Source organism: Silurus aristotelis, assembly GCF_946808225.1.
Source record: "Silurus aristotelis genome assembly, chromosome: 8".
Lineage (NCBI taxonomy): Eukaryota > Metazoa > Chordata > Actinopteri > Siluriformes > Siluridae > Silurus > Silurus aristotelis.
In genome coordinates this window covers 647,501-665,025 of record NC_139581.1, presented here as the reverse complement: position 1 = coordinate 665,025, position 17,525 = coordinate 647,501, and the positions used below count along the sequence as shown (strand labels likewise).

Below are 17,525 nucleotides of genomic sequence, written 5' to 3'. Positions count from 1 at the left end.
TAAAACCGTGATAAAGTGGGGAATTACTGTATTTTGTTCCACTCTTAATTTATATGTAAAAAACATTTTCATGTGTTTAAAATATTACAATTAAAATAAAAACTATTACTAATCCTACTACTACTTCTAATTCTACTGTTAATGTTGAGCTATTTTATAAGATGCTCAGTAGCTCCTAGTTTTATAACCATAATGACTGTAGAAGACTGTAGAAAGATCATCAGTCATAATCACACACTCCAGTGCTCATGTTAGTTCTCACTCTCCAGTGTTCTGTAGTGTTTAAAGACTATAATCACACTCTTGATGTCACCCAAATGAGGATGAGGTTCTGCTTTTGAGTCTGGTTCCTCTCAAGGTTTCTTCCTCATAACATCTAAGGGAGTTTTTCCTTCACCACAGTCTCCATGCTGCTCATCAGGAATAAATACACATCATTCACCGCTGCTTTGAGACAATGTCTGTTGTGAAAAACACAATAGAAATAAACTTGACTTGACTTGACTTAATATTACTTCTAGTACTAATACTTTAACTACTACTACTTCTACGTTTACTTCTACTATGACAACTACTACTGCTACTACTAATAATATAATAATAACAGATTTGACAGTAAAATCATTTTAAAGTTTATAAAGAATTTATAATTAGTGAACATTGAAAGGAAGATGAGAGCGTAAGCGGGAAAAGCTCTCCTCATTCCTCATCTCTGCCTTGGAATCTGTAGGTAATGTTATGAAGCTGTTTATGGAATAATGAATTATTAACAGTCACTCAATCACTTCTAGGAAGCACTTTATCCTCATCAGGGTGTAGACAGAACCCTGAGTCTATCCTGGGAATACTGAGGATCAGGTGGGAGTTCACACACAAATATACAAATATTCACTTCATATCTAAAAATGACCCCTTTACCCCCACAAATACCCATATACCCCCATATGCCATCTTTGTCCAAGATGGTGGCACGGCAGTAGCTCGCAACGGTCACTCCAGATCCAAAATAGTGCTACTTCACTTTGCTGCCTGCCTTACGCAACATATGGACATGTCCTTGTGTACCACTGCCGAACACTTCAGGAACACTGAAACAACCCCAACAACACAATAAACAATGATCTGCGGCAGAAGGGGTAGCTACATCGGCAAGTTCATTGATGACGTGACCATCTCCAAGACCATCACCACACACTCCAACCAGAAGCCGTGGATGACCGCTAAGGTGCGTGCACCGCTAAAATCCAGAGACTACGCTGTCAGAGCAGGGGACAAGACGGCCTTAAAGACAGCAACGGCCAATTGCATTCAAAGAGGTGAAGCACGAACACGCCAAGAGAATCCATGGCCACTTCCAGGACAGCGGAGAATCCCGACGCATGTGGCAGGGCATCCAGGCGATCACGAACTACAAGAGAACTTCTCCTGCTTGTGGCGGTGACAACTCCCTCCAAGATGTGCTAATTGACTTCTACGCCCGGTTCGAGGTGCAAAACAACATGGTGGCGAGGAAGACCACCCCTCCTCCCGGTGACCAGGTGCTCTGTCTAACCACAGCTAAAGTGAGGAAAACTCTAGAGTTAACTCTCAGATTTAACCCACGAAAGTCTGCTGGACCAGACAACATTCCTGGCAGAGTGCTCAGGGAATGTGCAGAACAGCTAGCAGATGTCTTCACAGACATCTTCAACATCTCCCTGAACAGCGCCATTGTTTCTATGTCCCTCAAAACGACGACCATCGTCCCCGTGTCGAAGAAGTGTACTGTCTCCTGCCTAAATGATTGACAGTCTACTGTCTCCTGCCTGGGTGAGGGCCAGATGAAGGTTTGTGGAGATTGCATCATCATGCTTCATGAGGCACATCAAGACCACCACCCTCACTGGACCCCATGCAGTTTGTGTATCGTCCAAACCATTCCACGGATGATGCAATCTCCACAACCCTTCATCTGGCTCTTACCCACCTGGACAATAAGGACTCATATGTACGAACCATGGTGAGTCTCATCAGCAAGAAAGATGAGTCAGCATACAGAGAGGCGGTGCAACAGTTAACAGACTGTGTGGAGCAAACAACCTGTCTCTAAACATTGACAAAGCTAAAGAGATGATTGTTGACTTCAGGAGAACACAGAGCAACCACAGGAAGTGATGCTACCCGTCAGAACGCTCTCAATGGTGCAAATGCAAGTCTTAAGCACTTGAGAGGGTAGTTTAAAGTCCCTTAAGCGTCTCAGATGGTACAGACGCTGCCCGGCTTCTTCATCAGGGTGTTGGTGTGACAGGACCAAGACAGGTCCTGTGTGATGTGAAAACCTAGGTACCGGAAACTGTCCACTCTCTCCACTGGGTTCCCGTTGATGTTTAGCTGTTGGTATGACCGCTGCTGCTTCGTGCTGAAGTCCACTATCAACTACTTAGTCTTGCTGATGTTCAGGAGAAGGTTGTTCTCCTGGCACCATCTCTAAAGGTTTGTAACCTCATCATTGTTGGAGATCAGTCCCACCACAACAGTGTCGTCAGCAAACTTGATGATGGTGGTGAAGTGGCCACACAGTCATTTGTGTACAACCCTGGAGAGCTCCAGTGCTAAGGGTGAGGGTGAATGAGGTGTGTTTTCCCATCCGTACGGCTTGTGGTCTGTCAGTCAGGAAGTTAGAGATACATTAAAACAGCGGCAGGCTGAGTCCCAGGACCTCCAACTTAGAGGTGAGCGTGCAGGCTTTCAGAACCCGACCTGTAATGCCATTCTGTCCTGCTGCCTTCCTGGTATTCACTTTCTTGAATGCCCTCTTCACGTCACGCTCCGAGATGGTGAACGTGTTTACCTTTCCAGCTCTGTCGGCGTGCATGCTGTTTGTGCTGCTAGCACCGCTAGTGAGCGTAAAATATGTTTAGCTCTTCTGCCAGAGAAGCCTCTGCATTCCCCATTCTAGGAGATGGTGTTCTGTAGTCCGTGATTGTTCTTAGTCCCTGCCACAGGCTTCTAGAGCCACCATGTTGGAACTGTGACTCTAGTTTCCTCCCATAGTGCCACTTTGCATCCTTCACCGCTCTGCAAACACTTTAAAATGCAGCCTTATACTCATCCATGTCCCTGGTGGCGAGCCCTGTGTTGTAGGCAACGGAGGGGGATCTCAGAGTGTCGTGGATGGTTTTATCCACCCACGGTTTCAGGTTGGGATATGTTTCGCTAGTTTCCCGATGAATTCCACAACCGCTTCCGTAAACATGTTGACGTCATCAGAGCTGCACCTGAACATCTCCATCTGCATCATCCAGAGCGTTCTGCAGAGCTGCCACCGATTGGTCAGTCCAGCGCGCAACCTCCCTCTGAACCGGAGCTTCCTGTTTCAGCCTTTGTTTGTAAACAGGCATGGTCCGATTTCCCAAACGGTGGATGTGATTGTGCCTTGTAGCTGTTCTTAAATGGTGTGTAGCAGTGGTCCAGTGTCCTTTCGCCCCTGGTGGGGCAGGTAATGTGCTGCTGAAAGTTTGGTAGTGTGCGCTTGAGGTTTTTGATAATCTATGGATCCTCCGTAGAGCACCAAATTCCTTGGTGGTCATCAGGTGGAGAACTTCACCTGGTCACTCAACACCAGCTCCATCACCAAGAAAGCCCAGCAGCATCTCTACTTCTTGAAAATGGTAAGAAAAGCTCATCTTCTTGCCCCCATCCTGACCATGTTCTACAGAGGGACCATCGAGAGCATCCTGAGCAGCTGCATCACTGCCTGGTTTGGGAACTGCACCGTCTCGGTTCGCAAGACCCTACAGAGGATAGTGAGTATAGTTGAGAATGGACATTCACACCACACACTGCATCCGAAAAGCCAGCAGGATTGTGGACGACCCCACACACCTTACACAACCCTCACACACACTTTTTAGACGAAACAGAAGCGGTTCCGAAGTATTCGGCCGTTTCTTCCCTCAAGCCATCAGGCTCCTCAATACAGAATTGAACTAAAACTCACACACACACACAAACACACACACACACACACACACACACTCAACTCTGTGAGTGAGCTGTACAACCCGGACTCAACACACACTCGTACTCACCTCACACATCCATGTTTCCAGTACCACCTATATTATATGACTTCATTATTACATGCTGTTTACATGCTTGTTTTTTGACTGCTGCTATTGCTGTTTTGCTTTTTGTTTACATTTTGTTAATTACAGGTTCACTCCTGTACTCAGTTTTCTCCTACACACCACACTGTGTAATATACAGTAGGTTAACTGGCTATTTTGTGTTTTGTGTATTTGTCCTAAACTGTCTTATGTTGTCCTACATTGTCTTGTCTTTGTCAGGGAACCACCTGCCATGCCTCCCTCCAAGGCTCTCACTCAGCCATTCCCTGCTCTAAACTCCTGCACCTGTTCCACATTACCTTTCCCCTTTAAAGGGTCCCGTTTCCACCTCTCTTTTGGTTGGATCTACTTCCTGACTCCTTACCGCCAGTATTCCCTGTTGGTCCATACTCCTCGGACCGCTTCTGAGGAAGCACGCTAGACGGGTTTGCCTACGTCGGCTCACAGAGGCGATCATCGCGGACTCTCCCTGCGTTATGGATTATACCAGCATTACGGATTATACCTGCATTCCGGATTATACCGGCATTACGTAATATACCCGCGTTACGGATTGTACCCGCATTACGGTTCATGCTTCTCCTCGACCCTTGTATATGTTTTAACGCTATTACAGACATGATTGATTTACTCCGGAGTCCTCCATGTGGTCCTGATTGTGACAGTCTTGCACTGTTTGCACCAGGTTGCACACAATGCACTTTATGTGGTGAGGGGTTTTGGAGGAACGTTGTCTCATTTCACTGTGTACTCCGTCAGCTATATATGGTTAAAATTACAATAAAAGCTTCTTGACTTGACTTGACTTGACTTGACTTGACTTGACACATAACCATCTACATCCACAAATACCCATATACCCCCGCAAATTCAATTAAATTACATTTATTTTTATTTGTATTGCGCTTTTAACAATAAACATTGTCCCAAAGCAGCTTTATACAGATAATGTGGTGATAAAAATGAATAAGATGTTGTTTATAAGTGTAAGTTTGTCCCTGATGAATAAGCCGGTGGCAACTGTGGCAAGGAAAAACTCTCTAAAATGGCATAAGGAAGAAACCTTATGGGGAACCAGACTCAAGAGGGAACCTCGTCCTCATCTGGGTGGCACCAAATGTCCATTTATTACAGATAAACAATGTTGAGGTGCAGTGATGGACATCATTCAGCGAGAGATCAGGGAGATCCAGAAATTAACACAGCCACACCACACCACCATCAACAAACCTGAGTGAACGTGTGAGAGTGAGGAGACGACAGCATCCAAATATCCCAGTTCACCAAACACTCCATATCCATGATCCTCCAGATCTGCTCCTTTACCTCACAAACACCTACGGACTAAACACTCCACTAAATAAATATGTGTTCAGCCTTGACTTGAACACTGAGACTGTGTCTGAGTCCCGAACACTGATTGGAAGGTTGTTCCATAACTGTGGGGTTTAAAAGAGAAAGATCTATAGCCACAGCCACAAATACCCGTCTACCCCCACAAATACCCATTTACAGCCACAAATAAACCCGTCTACACCCACAATTACACCTTAAACCAACAAATACCCCTCTACAACCACAAATACAGCTTATACATCCACAAATACCCATCTACCAACCTCACAAAAACCCCTCTACATCCACAAATACCCATCTATCCCACAAAAAAACGATCTACACTCACAAATACCCCTCTATACAGACACCTCCACAAACACTGTGGCTTATCACACACCCCCCCCACACACACACAAACACACACACACACACACACACACACACACACACACACACACACACACACACACACACACTGTGGTTGATAAGACACACACTGTGGCTGATAACACACACCCCCACACACACTGTGGCTAATAACACACATCCCTTACACACACTGTGGCTGATCACACACCCCTTACACACACTGTGTCTGATCGCACACACCCCTCACACACAGTGGCTGATCACACACCCCTTACACACACTGTGGCTGATCACACACCCTCACACACACACTGTGGCTGATCACACACCGCTTACACACACTGTGACTGATCACACACAACCCCACACACACTGTGGCTGATCACACACCTCTTACACACAATGTGGCTGATCACACACACCCCTTACACACACTGTGGCTGATCACACACCCCTTACACACACAGTGTGGCTGATCACACACCCCTATAAAAAATCTTACTGAAGTATTCGGGTAAGTTTCATTCCACATGCCATCAAACTCCTCAACATTTTTGTGGTGTGGTGTGGTGTGGTTTGTTGTGGTGTGGTGCGGTGTGGTGTGTTGCGTTGTGTTGCGGTATGGTATGGTATGGTATGGTGCGGTGTGGTGTGGTGTGTTGTGGTGTGGTGTGGTTTGTTGTAGTGTGGTGTGGTATGTTGTGGTGTGGTGTGGTTTGTTGTGGTGTGGTGTGGTTTGTTGTGGTGTGGTTTGTTGTGGTGTGGAGTGGAGTGGTGTGGTGTGGTGTGGTGTGGTGTGGAGTGGTGTGGTGTGGTGTGGAGTGCTGTGGAGTGGTGTGGAGTGGTGTGGAGTGGTGTGGTGTGGTGTGGTGTGGAGTGGTGTGGCATGGTGTGGTGTGGTGTGGAGTGGTGTGGTATGGTGAGATGTGGTGTGGTGTGGTGTTGCGTTGCGGTGTGGTTTGTTGTGGTGTGGTGTTGTTTGTTGTGGTGTGGAGTGGAGTGGTGTGTTTTGTTGCGGTGTGGTGTGGTGTGTTGCGTTGTGTTGCGGTGTGGTGTGTTGCGTTGTGTTGCGGTGCGGTGTGGTGTGGTATGGTGCGGTGTGGAGTGGTGTGGTGTGTTGTGGTGTGTTGTGGTGTGGTGTGGTGTGGTATGGTATGGTATGGTGCGGTGTGGTGTGGTGTGGTATGGTATGGTGCGGTGTGGAGTGGTGTGGTGTGGTGTGGTATGGTATGGTGCGGTGTGGAGTGGTGTGTTGTGGTGTGTTGTGGTGTGGTGTGTTGTGGTGTGTTGTGGTGTGGTGTGTTGTGGTGTGGTGCGGTGTGTTGCGTTGTGTTGCGGTGTGGTGTGGTATGGTATGGTATGGTATGGTATGGTATGGTATGGTATGGTATGGTGGGTTGTGGTCTGGTGTGGTGTGGTGTGGTGTGGTGTGGTGTGGTGTGGTTTGTTGTGGTGTGGTGTGGTGTGGTTTGTTGTAGTGTGGTGTGGTGTGGTTTGTTGTGGTGTGGTGTGTTGTGGTGTGGTGTGTTGTGTTGTGTTGTGGTGCGGTATGGTATGGTGTGGTCTGGTGTGGTGCGGTGTGGTGTGGTGTGGTATGGTGCGGTGCGGTGCGGTGCGGTGTGGTGTGGTGTGTTGTGGTGTGGTATGGTGCGGTGTGGAGTGGTGTGGTGTGGTGTGGTGTGGTGTGGTGTGGTATGGTATGGTGCGGTGCGGTGTGGAGTGGTGTGTTGTGGTGTGGTGTGTTGTGGTGTGGTGTGGTAGGGTATGGTATGGTGCGGTGTGGAGTGTTGTGGTGTGTTGTGTTGTGGTGTGGTGTGTTGTGGTATGGTATGGTGCGGTGTGGAGTGGTGTGGTGTGTTGTGGTGTGGTGTGGTGTGGTATGGTATGGTGCGGTGTGGAGTGGTGTGGTGTGGTGTGTTGTGGTGTGGTGTGGTGTGTTGTGTTGTGGTGTGGTATGGTAGGGTATGGTATGGTGCGGTGTGGAGTGGTGTGGTGTGGTGTGTTGTGGTGTGGTGTGTTGTGGTGTGGTGTGGTATGGTAGGGTATGGTATGGTGCGGTGTGGAGTGTTGTGGTGTGTTGTGTTGTGGTGTGGTGTGGTATGGTATGGTGCGGTGCGGTGCGGTGTGGAGTGGTGTGGTGTGTTGTGGTGTGGTGTGGTGTGGTATGGTAGGGTATGGTATGGTGCGGTGTGGAGTGGTGTGGTGTGTTGTGGTGTGGTGTGTTGTGGTGTGGTGTGTTGTGGTATGGTAGGGTATGGTATGGTGCGGTGTGGTGTGTTGTGTTGTGGTGTGGTGTGTTGTGGTGTGGAGCTCCATGGTCCTGTGCTGTGGGAATGCTGTTTGGTTTTACTGTGTACTGTATATGACTGGAATTACAAAAACAGATACTTGACTTGAGTCTGATTGGCTCTGAAGCTGAGAGCGGGGACTGTGCTGTAGTGACGATCACTCAGGAACAATTAGTTTATTTTATGAACGAGTAGAATCTAAGAGTGATTCATTTCTTTTCTACTACACGTGCATGAACAAAGCATTGCACAATACCTGTAGGTTATGTACAGGTTTCCCTGCTTTAAAAATCTAAACATCTGTTTTTAGCTGAGACCTAAAAACCTCTATGGGTGAAGCCTGCTGAATATAAAAGGGGAGTTTAGGACCAACTACTGAAAAAGCGTGATCACCTTTCAGATTCTTTTTGGACTGAGGAACAGCCAACAGCAGATTTATAGATCTTAGTGATCAGGCCGATGTGTACGAGATTACAGATATAATTTGGGTACAAATTGTGTATTGCTACTGAACGAAATTAACTAAATAACTAAAAATATTGGTTTCAGTCACTACAGTGATCTGATCTTCCCATCACTACTGTGCTGTTCAATCCCAAACCCCAATTATCCAATTAGGGCAAAAAATGATCAATCTGGCAACCAAATTGAACAGTTTCTGCATCACCATACACTACTGCCGAATGAAGGAGAGAGAGAGAGAGAGAGAGAGAGAGAGAGAGAGAGAGAGAGGGAGGGACTCTGTGTGTGTGTGTGTGTGTGTGTGTGTGTGTGTGTGTGTGTGTGTGTGTGTGTGTGTGTGTGTGTGTGTGTGTCTCGTGGGCTCGCGCGTCGTTCCCCGTTAAAATTGCAGACAGCCAGGAGGAGATCGGAGGCGCGCGCAGGACAGGAGGCGCAGGATCCGGGATCTAATTAATTAAATTGATTTGTTTGCGCGGCGCGTCATCAGAGGGACACGATCTACTGAAATAAACAAGAACCTGCGCGAGGTGCAGTTTTATGCACGCACACACACACACACACACACAAACACACACACACACAAACACACACCCTTATCCGTTTATTTTTCTTTAACACAAAGCGGAGGAGGAAAAAAACCGGGAAGCGCAGTGTTCTGAGTGAGTACACACACACACACACACACACACCATACAGACCCGATACACGCTGTCTGTGTGTGTGTGTGTGTGTGTGTGTGTGTGTGTGTGTGTGTGCGCGCTCCGTTGCGATAGATTAATACATGCGCGATAGTACAGTGATGGCGACTGCGAGCGCGCGCTTATTCTCCTAACATTATCTAAAGCACGCCGTTGTTTACGGAGAGGTTATGACACTGTGTGTGTGTGTGTGTGTGTGTGTGTGTGTTAGAAAGCGCGTACACGCCCATTATAATGGTGATGATGTACATTCTGGGTGGGTGGGAAGCTTCCATATGGCTGTGTGTGTGTGTGTGTGTGTGTGTGTGTGTGTGTGTGTGTGTGTGTGTGTGTGTGTGTGTGTCTCTAGGTGACAGGTAGGTTTTTTCCTCTTTTCTGCGCATGATCAGGACTTTATAATTATGTATTTGTTTGTTTTGTATTAACCTGATATAAACCATTAAACAGAATAATTGCTGATTAATTAAATTACTTGATTAAAACACGATCAAATATTATTTTAAAACTGTAAAAAAAAGCTTTTAAGTGAAAGTGAAGTGTTTATTGGAATATAATATGAAATGTAGAGATCACAGAGCGCTGGATGGCGTCCACAGGAACAGAAGTGTTTATTAAAACAATATCCGTTAATTAAATTAGTTGGATGTTTTTATGCTGCAGAGACTAAAAGCTCCATCACACTTTAGACATTTATAATTAAACTGTGACCTTTATTAGGTTTTAGATTTGAATTATAAAGTTCATTAATGATGATAAATGATGAGCTGATTTTACATGTTTTTCTATCAGAATTATATTTTAATTAAAATAATCTTTAGTTTAAAATGAAGTGATATATTATTTCTAATCAAATTTATTATCTATTTATTTTTAATAATATTTATTATTGTTGTTTTTCTAATTTATATTTATATTTTTCTTATAATTTTTCCTATTTGTCTTATTATTATTATTATTATTATTATTATCCTGCAGTATTTAATTAATAATTTAATAAACAAACACACTGAATAAAATAATGTATTTATCTCTAGTTATCTCAGTACCGAAGCGATCGATCAGGTCAGAGGTAATGTTAGCATGAGCTCAGCTAGCATTGTGTGCCGGAAATGATCTGCTTTCTGATTGGCTGATGGAGTTTCTGCAGCCTCTATACTGGGTGTGTGATTTGGGACACGCCCCCCTGGCTGATTTGTGTACATTTTTTACTCCATCACATGCATCACTTCCTGTCTTTCTCTCAGTCTCTCTATCAGTAAACTACCCTAATACCCGCATCACTTCCTGTCTCCCTCTATCAGTGAACTACCCTGATAACCACATCACTTCCTGTCTCCCTCTATCAGTGAACTACCCTGATACCCGCATCACTTCCTGTCTCCCTCTATCAGTGAACTACCCTGATACCCGCATCACTTCCTGTCTCCCTCTATCAGTGAACTACCCTGATAACCACATCACTTCCTGTCTCCCTCTATCAGTGAACTACCCTGATACCCGCATCACTTCCTGTCTCCCTCTATCAGTGAACTACCCTGATACCCGCATCACTTCCTGTCTCCCTCTATCAGTGAACTACCCTGATAACCACCTCCACTGACAGCCACTGACACAAACCTGTCCTGTTCACTCTGACCAAAATATCTCTTTCACACACACACACATTCCTGAATAGTGTGTGTGTGTGTGTGTGTGTGGGTGTGTGTGGGTGTGTGTGGGTGGGTGGAGTTGATCAGCAGAAAGCTGTAAATCCTGACACTGGTGTAAGATGTATAGTTTTGTGTATTTTCACTAAATGTTGAGTTGAAGGTTCTCAGGTTCCTCCCACATGGTCCTGACTGTAAACAGGAGAAGAATTTCTCCTGCATATTCTCACACGCCTTTCTGTCTCATGTGTGTGTTCTGGAAATCCTGAAATTTTATCCACTGAAGGTTTTCGGAACATCTCGGAACTAGGCTGAGATTCTTCTCTAATAAACACAGAGTTTTAGCAGCAGGTCAGAAAGGGTTTGTGGTAATGAGGAGGAGGAGGATAAAGGTGATGATGATGATCAAGATGATGATTAAGAAAATGGTGATGCTGACAAACAACAACAAAGAGCAGAGCAAAATACAAGAATCAAAGTCCAAAACCAGTAAACAGGCAGGCAGAAGAGGGATCAGGAACAGGAAAAGGAACAGGAACAGGAACAGGAACAGGAACCAGGCAGGGTGGTGAGAATAATTCCAGGGAAATGGAAAGCCGGTGAGATAATCTGGCAGGGGGTAAAGGTTTTAAGTGTCCTTAAATACCGAGTGCACGGGAAAAACAGCAACGCACAGCGAACCCAGAAGATCCTGACAGATGATGAGGATGAAGGTGATGATGGTGAGCTGGAGGATGTGGATGAAGGTGATGATCAGTGTTGTGCTCGTTACTAAAAAATAGTAAATAGTTACAGTTACTCGTTACTTCATCTAAAATGTAACTCTTTTACTGTGTTGATTATTTACACCATAAAGTAATGCGTTACTGTTAAAAGTAACTTTTTAGTTCCTTTTTTAAAGAATCTTCTTTAATGTTCTCATTAATGCTCTTTTATGTGTTATAATCTACACAAACACAAAACTGACTTAAACACAGAGTCATTTTTAAACACTATTATATTAAAGTCAGAGCAGCACACACTGAATATATCACAAGGATTTCTGACATAAACAACAAAACAAGCTGAATAATAGATTCACAATCAAACACTAAAGTGGCTTCTGCTGTTGTGTTGAGCTCTTAAACATGTTCCTTTCACAGCTGAAGTATGAGAACACAACACCGGGTTAGCGCATAGCTTCTAGCTCCTCAGGCATGGAGGTCCTGGAGGAGCTTCAGCAGATTGGAGTTGCTGTTTATCGCAGTAGATACGAGCTTCGAACCAGAAACACACAACTTACATTTGACTTAAAAGTTTTTGTCTTTATGCTCAACTAAAGTGTAATAATGATCATATTTCCACTTTGAGAAACTCGTCTTGCTCTCGCCTCGACTCGCCATTACTGCTGCTAAGACCTGAATAAACAGAGACACGCCCACAGTGCGTCTTCTTCCTGTTTACAGTGGTTCATCCACCAATCCTACAATGTGTCTCTGCTGTAAGCAGGTCAGACTGTTAGACTGTAGTCTACACTTCAGCCCAAATTCATTCATTTAATAAAGTAACAGGTAACGAACCACACGCTAACAGAGTTTATTTAAAAACTAACGCGTTACAGTATTAATTACTGTCAGAAGTAACTACGTTACAGTAATGCGTTACTGCCCAACACTGGTGGTGATGATGATGATGATGAAGTGATGATGAAGGTGATGATGGTAAGCTGGAGGATGTGGATGAAGGTGATGATGATGATGAAGTAATGATGAGAATGAAGGTGATGATGATGATGAAGTGATAATGAGGATGATGGTGAGCAGGAGGATGAAGGTGATGATGGTAAGATGGAGGATGTGGGTGATGATGATGATGATGAAGTAATGATGAGGATGATGGTGAGCAGGAGGATGAAGGTGATGGTAAGCTGGAGGATGTGGATGAAGGTGATGATGATGATGATGATGAAGTAATGATGATGATGATGAAGTGATAATGAGGATGATGGTGAGCAGGAGGATGAAGGTAAGCTGGAGGATGTGGATGAAGGTGATGATGATGATGAAGTAATGATGAGAATGAAGGTGATGATGATGAAGTGATAATGAGGATGATGGTGAGCAGGAGGATGAAGGTAAGCTGGAGGATGTGGATGAAGGTGATGATGATGAAGTAATGATGAGAATGAAGGTGATGATGATGAAGTGATAATGAGGATGATGGTGAGCAGGAGGATGAAGGTGATGATGGTAAGCTGGAGGATGTGGATGAAGGTGATGATGATGAAGTAATGATGAGAATGAAGGTGATGGTGATGATGAAGCGATAAGGATGATGAAGGAGATGATGGTGAGCAGGAGAATGAGGATGAAGGTGATGATCATCTTTAGCGTTAGCGATGCTAGCCGCTCCCTCACTCTTCTATTTTACATGTATGGCATTAGGACACCATTATCCAGTGCGACTGTTATTACAGGTATACAGCTGAGCGTTAAGGGTCTTGCTCAGGGGCCCGGCAGTAACAGTTTAGTTGTGCTGGGATTTGAACTCATGACCATCAGAAATCCAACATCTTACCTACTGAGCTTCCACTTCCCAGAAACTTCTAATAACTTCAATTCTACACATATCACTCACTAACGCTAGTGCATAGTCTTTTACCATGCTAACTGTCTTAGCATAACATAGCATAGCCTTTATTGTCACATATACATTACAGCACAGTGAAATGTTGTTCTTTGCATATCCCAGCTTGCTTAGAAGCTGGGGTCAGAGCGCAGGGTCGGCCATGATACGGCGCCCCTGGAGCATAGAGGGTTAAGGGCCTTGCTCAAGGGCCCAAGAGTGGAAGCTTGGCAATACCGGGGCTTGAACCCCCGACCTTCTGATCGGTAACCCAGCGCCTTAACTGCTGGAGCCACCACTCCCCTGTCTTCAACGCTAGATTCTGGTTCTAAACTGTTCCTGACTCGTGTATGCAGCAGAGACGAAGAGTTCATGTGTGAACAGTTCATGCTCAGATCAGAGCGTGTGATCAGTGTGATCATGCTTCTCCCTCCGGCTGAGTTCAAGAAGAAAACTTCTTTGTCTTTAAATCAGATCTGAACATCACACACACACACAGTTTCATGGCCCAGGAAGATCATTGGATTTTGTTGAATGGTATTTCTGCAGGGCACGGAGTCACTCGAACACAAAATTTATATACATTTTATTTCAGTTGGTTGGAGTTCAGATTCGCCTACAGGGAATCAATTCAACAAGATTAGATTAAGAGTCGACTCATCAGCTTTTATTCATTCAGTGTTGATTAATGAACTCCCAGGAATAAAGTGCACATGGCAGGAAAACTTAATTTCAAGTTCAAGATTTCACTTCATATATATACTGTAATTTATATACTGTATATACCGGACTATAAAGTGCACCCACTGAATTTGAGAAAGATTTTTATTTTAAACATAAATAAGCCGTGTCTACACTGAAACTAATGAACTTTACACAGGCTTTAATGAAAGAGTGTCTGTTACACGGTGTAACGGGTGAAATATGTTGCGCTTCCTTTAGGAGCATAGCAGTATCTTGGGAATTGCCTGCCACCGTATTTTTCCGGTATTACCGCATGTGTGCAAGACCGAGGAATATGTCCTTATAATTTTCTGATGCTCATTTCTAAGTTTCTTCGACTAACCCGTAACGCTGTTGCCAAGAAAAATAAAAAAGCACGAGTTTTGGAAACCTGTCTGTACTTATATGATTTGTGTTGTAACTGGAGTTAGCGAGCTCTCCCTTCACCCAGACTCAACATGCTACAACGGCTTGTATCTAAACAGCAGCCCACCAAGAAAGTCATTGTTTACTGTCTTCCTCCTTCCTTTCACAACTATTTCTCTCGGGAGTTTATCTTTTGGCATCAACGTGTGTTTAATAATCCGTGCAGCTCAGAACACAGGTGAGGTGCGTTTTTTCCTTTTCCGTTCGGAAATTTCATTGGTCTAATGTTATGGGGTTCAGTTTTTTGGCTTGAAGTTTGTGAAAAAATTCATAAATAAGCCGCTTTGTTGTTTAAGCCACGGGGTTCAAAACGTGGGAAAAAAGTAGCGGCTTATAGTCCGGAAAATACGATACTTATTTACAGTGATTTATGATTCTCTTCAAAAAATGGTGAACTTTTGGGAAGCATGTAAATCCAGGAGAACCCAAACCCAAAAGAAGAACATGTGGAGCATGCGCAGTAATGCAGGAGAAAGTTAGGATCTATCAGAAGGATCTTTCAGAACCAGGACCTATAGATCGAAGGAGTTGATTGTGCAGAGTCTATTCATTCGATTTCCAAAACCATTCATTTATTTTCATTTATTTACAGCTGCTGACACAAACCCATCCTGTTCACTCTCACCGACACACACACACACACACACACACACACACACCACCCTTTATACCATGCTCAGGGTCAAGACACTTCCACAGACCATTTGTACTGAATAAATCCTGGAATCTCACCGCTAATTACTGTTTCCCAAAACATTAGTGCACACACACACGCACACACACACACACACACACACACACACAGAATTGGGGATATGGTCGATTTTTTTACAAGCCCTAGTAAATATGGTGTTGATTGGTCCATATAAACAGGAAGTTGATGTAGATGTGGGGTTTGAGCGTCTGCGTTTAACAGGAAGTTGATGTAGATGTGGGGTTTGAGCGTCTGCGTTTAACAGGAAGTTGATGTAGATGTGGGGTTTGAGCGTCTGCGTTTAACAGGAAGTTGATGTAGATGTGGGGTTTGAGCGTCTGCGTTTAACAGGAAGTTGATGTAGATGTGGGGTTTGAGCGTCTGCGTTTAACAGGAAGTTGATGTAGATGTGGGGTTTGAGCGTCTGCCTTTAACAGGAAGTTGATGTAGATGTGGGGTTTGAGCGTCTGCGTTTAACAGGAAATTGATGTAGATGTGGGGTTTGAGCGTCTGCGTTTAACAGGAAGTTGATGTAGATGTGGGGTTTGAGCGTCTGCCTTTAACAGGAAGTTGATGTAGATGTGGGGTTTGAGCATCTGCCTTTAACAGGAAGTTGATGTAGATGTGGGGTTTGAGCGTCTGCGTTTAACAGGAAGTTGATGTAGATGTGGGGTTTGAGCGTCTGCGTTTAACAGGAAGTTGATGTAGATGTGGGGTTTGAGCGTCTGCGTTTAACAGGAAGTTGATGTAGATGTGGGGTTTGAGCGTCTGCGTTTAACAGGAAGTTGATGTAGATGTGGGGTTTGAGCGTCTGCCTTTAACAGGAAGTTGATGTAGATGTGGGGTTTGAGCGTCTGCGTTTAACAGGAAATTGATGTAGATGTGGGGTTTGAGCGTCTGCGTTTAACAGGAAGTTGATGTAGATGTGGGGTTTGAGCGTCTGCCTTTAACAGGAAGTTGATGTAGATGTGGGGTTTGAGCATCTGCCTTTAACAGGAAGTTGATGTAGATGTGGGGTTTGAGCGTCTGCGTTTAACAGGAAGTTGATGTAGATGTGGGGTTTGAGCGTCTGCGTTTAACAGGAAGTTGATGTAGATGTGGGGTTTGAGCGTCTGCGTTTAACAGGAAGTTGATGTAGATGTGGGGTTTGAGCGTCTGCGTTTAACAGGAAGTTGATGTAGATGTGGGGTTTGAGCGTCTGCGTTTAACAGGAAGTTGATGTAGATGTGGGGTTTGAGCGTCTGCGTTTAACAGGAAGTTGATGTAGATGTGGGGTTTGAGCGTCTGCCTTTAACAGGAAGTTGATGTAGATGTGGGGTTTGAGCGTCTGCGTTTAACAGGAAATTGATGTAGATGTGGGGTTTGAGCGTCTGCGTTTAACAGGAAGTTGATGTAGATGTGGGGTTTGAGCGTCTGCCTTTAACAGGAAGTTGATGTAGATGTGGGGTTTGAGCATCTGCCTTTAACAGGAAGTTGATGTAGATGTGGGGTTTGAGCGTCTGCGTTTAACAGGAAGTTGATGTAGATGTGGGGTTTGAGCGTCTGCGTTTAACAGGAAGTTGATGTAGATGTGGGGTTTGAGCGTCTGCGTTTAACAGGAAGTTGATGTAGATGTGGGGTTTGAGCGTCTGCGTTTAACAGGAAATTGATGTAGATGTGGGGTTTGAGCATCTGCGTTTAACAGGAAGTTGATGTAGATGTGGGGTTTGAGCGTCTGCGTTTAACAGGAAGTTGATGTAGATGTGGGGTTTGAGCGTCTGCGTTTAACAGGAAGTTGATGTAGATGTGGGGTTTGAGCGTCTGCCTTTAACAGGAAGTTGATGTAGATGTGGGGTTTGAGCGTCTGCGTTTAACAGGAAGTTGATGTAGATGTGGGGTTTGAGCGTCTGCGTTTAACATGAAGTTGATGTAGATGTGGGGTTTGAGCGTCTGCCTTTAACAGGAAGTTGATGTAGATGTGGGGTTTGAGCGTCTGCGTTTAACAGGAAGTTGATGTAGATGTGGGGTTTGAGCGTCTGCCTTTAACAGGAAGTTGATGTAGATGTGGGGTTTGAGCGTCTGCCTTTAACAGGAAGTTGATGTAGATGTGGGGTTTGAGCGTCTGCGTTTAACAGGAAGTTGATGTAGATGTGGGGTTTGAGCGTCTGCCTTTAACAGGAAGTTGGTGT

At 44.7% G+C, this 17,525-nt stretch overlaps 1 protein-coding gene across 3 annotated transcripts in view; it reads left to right on the top strand.

Annotated features, from left to right (window-relative positions):
* Positions 1-8,780: 8,780 nt before the first annotated feature.
* palm1b (paralemmin 1b) overlaps positions 8,781-17,525 on the top strand; it is a 22,103-nt gene continuing 13,358 nt past the window's right edge. The window contains exons 1-2 of one of the 3 annotated variants that reach the window (XM_083548134.1): positions 8,781-9,093; positions 9,189-9,225. The gene's annotated coding sequence lies outside the window, so the exon portion shown is untranslated. Of the gene's footprint in view, positions 9,094-9,188; positions 9,226-9,542; positions 9,621-17,525 lie in introns of those variants that run through there. The other 2 variants (XM_083548133.1, XM_083548132.1) reach the window with 2 other exon arrangements.